This window comes from Antedon mediterranea, chromosome 3, assembly GCF_964355755.1.
Source record: "Antedon mediterranea chromosome 3, ecAntMedi1.1, whole genome shotgun sequence".
In the NCBI taxonomy this organism is placed as follows: Eukaryota; Metazoa; Echinodermata; class Crinoidea; order Comatulida; family Antedonidae; genus Antedon; species Antedon mediterranea.
The window spans coordinates 33433803-33439985 of NC_092672.1; positions in this window are offsets into that span (position 1 = coordinate 33433803).

A 6183-nucleotide genomic window follows, 5' to 3' on the forward strand; every position below is an offset into this window, starting at 1 on the left:
TACTTGAAAATTACTTCATCGTATTTCAATCACAATCGTTTGACAAGATCGGTTTTCAAAGTTGGCTAGTGTAGGGAAGTTACAATAGCAAACTATAGTTGTAAACCAAAATCGACCGGCTTTGACAAGATAAGTTCTCAGAGATTGCTAGTATAGACAGTTGCACCAGGAAACTTTTGTTTGTAAACTTGGGAAAACTCAACCGAGTTTTAATAGATAAGTTTCCAAAGTTTGCTAAAAGTGTAAACCAGTTGTTTGCAAACTTTAGCAAACTCTGAGTTTGCCAGTGTATATTTCACATAATGATTGTATACCTATTCTATTCTATTCTATACCTTCTGAGTACACATACACCTCAGCCAGAAATCCTTTATGATGAGGACACCGTTGATTTTCTTTTGATGTTAGAATAATAGTTACTACCGGTACGTTACTTGTAGATAGTATGGTTTGTGGTAAGCAATGCATGTCAGTATAATTGTCATTCCTTTCTCCATCAGTGTATATAGTCACAAAATCTTCACCGGGCTCCAAATCTAAATTGAACAATTTAACTGCGAGAATTCTACCGAGGTTTGCAGTAAATGTCCAGTGGACATACTGATTATCTCCATAGTAATTTGGATATCCAGGTGATGCAAAGGTATGCGTTTCATTATCAACGACAAATGTTGTAGAGTTCGGTTGTATAGAATATGCTGATAAAAAATAAAGACGCATTGATTAATAAAAAAAAAACATGGAAATTACTTCATCGTATTTCAATCGTAATCGTTTAAAGTTACCAAATCTCTACCTATAAAAAAATGAGGTTTTCTTTGCGGTTTTATCATGTAGATGTTGTATCCAATTTCTGGTCAAATTGAATAAGTAATACTTGACAATAGGCCTAAAGTGGAATGGTTTATGAAAATATTTCTGGCAATGAGGCAATTGTAGTTTGGAAATCAATAGACACTGCATGAAAAGGTAACGTGTATGGTACTAAAAATGGAATTGAAACAAGCTTATCACCAATTATGTTTTTATTAATATATTTAAGAAATTACCTGTGTCAAATGATCGACTCTAGGCGTAAGGATTACTGAAACTGGTTAGGATGTCTATTTTTTAGCAGATGATATTTTATTGCTTACAAATGAAGAAAACGCTTATTTAGCCTCTTTTTGAAAAATACCGGAAATACAAACTTTGAGAAATCAAATATTTATACTTCAAATTAAAAACAATTTCCCTTCCTTCAATTGATTATGGTTCTGATTCATCATGTATAAATAAATCGGTAGTGCCTGGCTGGATACAACGCATTTCTCGAATTAAATATTTTGGTAATATTTTATTGAAAATTACTTTCGCAGGCCAAAATTTCTTTTTTTAAACATTATTTTAAACTCCAATACTACGGCAATCGAGACAATTATTTAAGTTGGTTTCTGAGCTATTTGGAAAATAGAAAACAATTTGTTTCAACTAAATAATGTAAATCGTCGATTGAGGATATCACTTGTGGTTAATATCCTGCCAGTGAGAAGCTACAAGTGACATCCTTCGCCGACGATACTACTTTATTTTACTCCTCTTCAAATGTTGACAATTTATTTACTACCATTAACCATGAATTGTTTAATTTTAATGATTTATTTTCATTTTCATTTCATTTATTTCTATATCGTCATCACAGCCTTAGCTGAATTACAAAGATATTTACATATTCTCAATATTAACATTTGTATAAAAGTATAAAACCAATGGTAATTATATAAAAAAAGATGCAATAGACACCAAAAATACTATACAGGAAGATTATAAAAGTTTAGCTTAAAATAGTAAAATTAAAAAAAAACATCTGAAAAGACCAATAAGACTAACATAGACAATTAGAATAGTGAATAAAAGGAAACTAAAAACTGTTCTGCGCTGAATATTGGGTGATACATAATAATTATTCATTTAGAAGCGAGGTAAGGTATGGTATTGCACTTTTTCTATATCTTTAAACTCTGCATTTGGGTTGTTGATACTTTACACGTCTTAGTTTCATGTTACTTACAATCAATCAATCAATCGTTCGATTTATATGGCGCCATTCCAACAGTCATTGCTCATGGCGCTGTAAACAAATCAGAAAAGGTGAGTTTTGAGTAGTGACTGAAAGTGACTCAATAATGATGTGTGTTTAATGTTCAAGGGTAGGTGGTTCCAGAGCCTAGGTCCAGCAACACTGAAAGTCCGATCTCCCCAACTATGTTTGCTCCTTGGAATGTCCAGTAGCACCTGATGACTAGATCTTAGTTCTCGCTTTCCCTTCTTGACTGTCAACAATTCTGAGAGATATTTTGGAGCACAACTATTTAGGCATCGGAACACCAGCAGCAGGATATTAAATTTAACACGTGACTCCATGGTTAGCCAATGTAACTATTTGAACAATGGTGTGACGTGATCATACTTCTTGGCACACATCACCAAGCGAGCTGACCAATTTTGCACCTTCTGGAGAGTCCGCAACTGCTTCTTTGGCAGACCATACCGCAGAGAATTTCCCATATCAAGCCGACTGGTAACAAAAGCATGTACAATCTGCTCTGTTGCACAATGGTTCAAGTAACGTCTGATCTTGGCGATGTTACATAAATGGAAAATAGCAGATCGGCAGATTTTGTTGATATGTGATTCCATGATCATTTTACAATCAAGTTGTACACCAAGGTTACGAACTTCTGATGATGGATTGACTAGTACGCCACCAATATGTAGGCCATCAAACCGGATCTTTTTTCTCTGCTGAACAGAACCAAATAGGATCACCTCGGTCTTTTTATCATTTAGCTTGAAGAAGTTGGAGCCCATCCATTTCCTAATCTCAGCAGTGCATGCTTCTAACCGTTTTACGGCGGACAGAAACTTGGTCTGGCAAGGCTTGACAGAAACGTAGATTTGTATATCATCTGAATAGAAATGATGACATAATCCGTGTCTTCGTATTATTTCAGCAACTGGGGCAACATAGATGGAAAACAGCTGTGGTCCAAGCACCGAACCTTGTGGGACGCCACATATTAGAGGAAGGTCATCTGATGAAACATCACCAATGCAGACGGCCTGGGTTCTGTTCCTTAGATATGATGTGAACCAAGACAATGCTTGATCTCTTACCCCAATATCATGTGACAATCTATGAAGAAGCAGTGAGTGATCTACTGTGTCAAAAGCAGCCGGTAAGTCTAGTAAAACTAGAATAACACGTTCTTGATTATCTATTGATGTCAAAACGTCATTCTGAACACGTAGAAGCGCTGTCTCCACACTGTGGTTAGCTTTGTATGCTGATTGGTAAGTTTCATGCAGGTTGTGATTGACATATACTTAGAGAGTCTAACTGCAACAACACGCTCAATAAGCTTCGAAACAAAGGATAAATTTGAAACCGGTACATGTGCTTTCTTTAAATTCTGTGGTACTGTGGATGTGATAAGTGAAAGATTAACGAATTTCATTAGCACTAGAACTATTACAGGAGCGCAATCCCTTAAAAGCAAAGTTGGAATAGGATCTAGCTCAAAAGACTTTATCGGGGATGCCTTGATCAATTTCTCGATCTCCTCATCTGTGGTTGGTTCAAGAATAGACAGTTGACAGCTTAAAGGAGCCCTTGTACTAAATGTATGCGCATCTTGGAGAACAGATTGAGAAAATCCTGATCGAATTTTAGTGATCTTTTCATTAAAAAACTCTGAGAAACGTTCAGCAAGAATACTGGTTGATTTACAGGTAGGTAAGGGTGTCTTATTTCCTCTATGCAGTAACGTGTTTACAATTTTGAATAATTGCTTCTGGTCGCCTACAGCATTATTTACTAGAGCTGAGTGATATTCCAACTTTGCAGTATGAATATGTGATCATACACATTGGCATTGATGTGTGTAAGCATGCCAATCAGTTTCAAGACCTGTCTTACGCCATTTCCTCTCCAGCTGCCTTCTTACTTTTTTCTGTTTTCGTATCTCATCAGTATACCATGGAGTTTGCGGTCGAACAGTCACCAGACGTGACTTAGTTGGAGCAAGTTTATCAATGATTGAACGCAATGTAGAGTTGTACATACATATAGCATCATCAATGTCACATGGAAGAGATACAGTCAGTGTTAGTGGTAGTAACTCGCTGACAACAGAGTCAGCACAACAAAGCAGATAGGCACACAACAGCCTACACAGCCTATGCTACAGAACAATAACAGCTATACTGTATATACTGGTGAAATAAGTGTAATAAGCGTATAAATGCGATCAACACTGTGCTGCCAGAAGCCATTTTCCAAAATGAATACTTTTTGAACAATCCAGAGCAAACTTATAGCATAGATTACGCCTTCTATCAGATAAAGTGTCTAAAGAAAGATCCTTGAGTGCTTGGTCATAACATTATGTAGTCATTACACAGTATTATTAGAGTCTATCATATCACTTTGTTTCTTAGTGAGACTAGAATGCCATACTGGGACATCATATTCAACACCTGATCTTATGTAACTCTTAAATACATCTAACAGATCATATTTCGGAAGATTGAACTTTCTTAATCTACACAATATATGCAGACGTCTGCTGGCTTTGGATACAACTTATTTAACATTACGATCCCATTTGAGGGTATCCATAAACCTAGTAACTTAGTTTCATTAACGATTTCAATTGTAGCACTTCCAATCAAAAGGGGTTCATGTTCATATTGATTTCTTTGGAAGTTAAAATACATAGTTTTACATTTAGTTGGGTTAAGTTTTAGTTTGTTTTCATTAGAACATACATTCAGTAAAGCAACATCATTCTGAATTGAGGAAATTTCATCGTTTTTTACTACCTGCCCTATGCACAAATCATCTACATATTTCCAAGTTTTACATGGCGAGTCTTGCATGGCATCATTAATTAGAGCAAGAAAAATCATAGGCCCAAGGAGCGTGGCAGTTGAGGGACGCCACATGTTAGATTAACACTCAATGTGGATTTATAGCGTACTTGTTGGGTTCTGTTTGACAACAAGCTAATTATCCACGGTACAATTTCAGGTCTACAGCCAAGTGTTACTTATGTAAAAACTGCTATTGTGTGGTCAACACAATTGAATGCTTTACTAAAGTCAATTAAAACTAACTAACCAACAGATTCGGGAATGTTACTACCGTCATATAACACATTTAAAAGATCAACCAAATTATGGGTTGTTATCAAGATTTTTTTCGATATCTTTTAAGAGCCACTTTTTAATGAAGGCCTCAGCTACCTTAGCTTGGATACATGTAAGCGAGATTGGTCGAAATTTATCAACCATTTTCTTTGGGGACCGGAGTAACAATAGCATCGTTCCACATAGTTGGAACATGACCCTCACTGAGGGAGGCATTTAAGATAGTAGTCATAGGGATGCTTAGTTTGCATGAAAAATCTCTTTAATCTGTTAGGCACATTATCATGGCCCGGGGACTTATTTACTTTAACTTTTCTTAATTGGTTTTACATTTCCCATTAATACGGAGGAAGCTTACATAAATCAATACTAAGTCTGCTTTGGGAAGTTATAGCGAAATAGTTGTTTACAAAATTACTTATACCAGGATAGTCATTCTGCGGAATATCCTCTACACTAATAAGCGGTTGGGGTTTAGTTTTATTTTCTATATTTATTATTTCAAATAAGTTATTTATTAATACCCTAAAAAAATAATTATATATTACTAGATGAACGCTCCCTACGCTCGCGTACCATCTAGGTCGTGCCCACATATGGTTCTCGAATACACAATAATTTCAGCAAAAAAAAACGACAATTCAAATGTACATACCGCAGGATTCTTATTACTTAATACAGAAACAAAGAGGAAACATTTTTAAATATATTCTTTATCCACTCAGTAACGAAATATTTGTTCATGTTTTATAGGTATATTCATTATTTACCAAAAATTCAGTAAAACATTTGCCATTTAAAACTTTGTGTTAAAACTGCCACTGTCATAGTCGATAGTAAAGTACATGTATGATACACCACTACGACTTTTATATGTTTTGTAATTATTAATTAATACAAACGTTGAGAAGGAACTGTCAGTAATAAAGTTTATTTGTATATTATGTGTTTAACAGTACCCACACTAACAGTAATACATTTATTTGTATATAT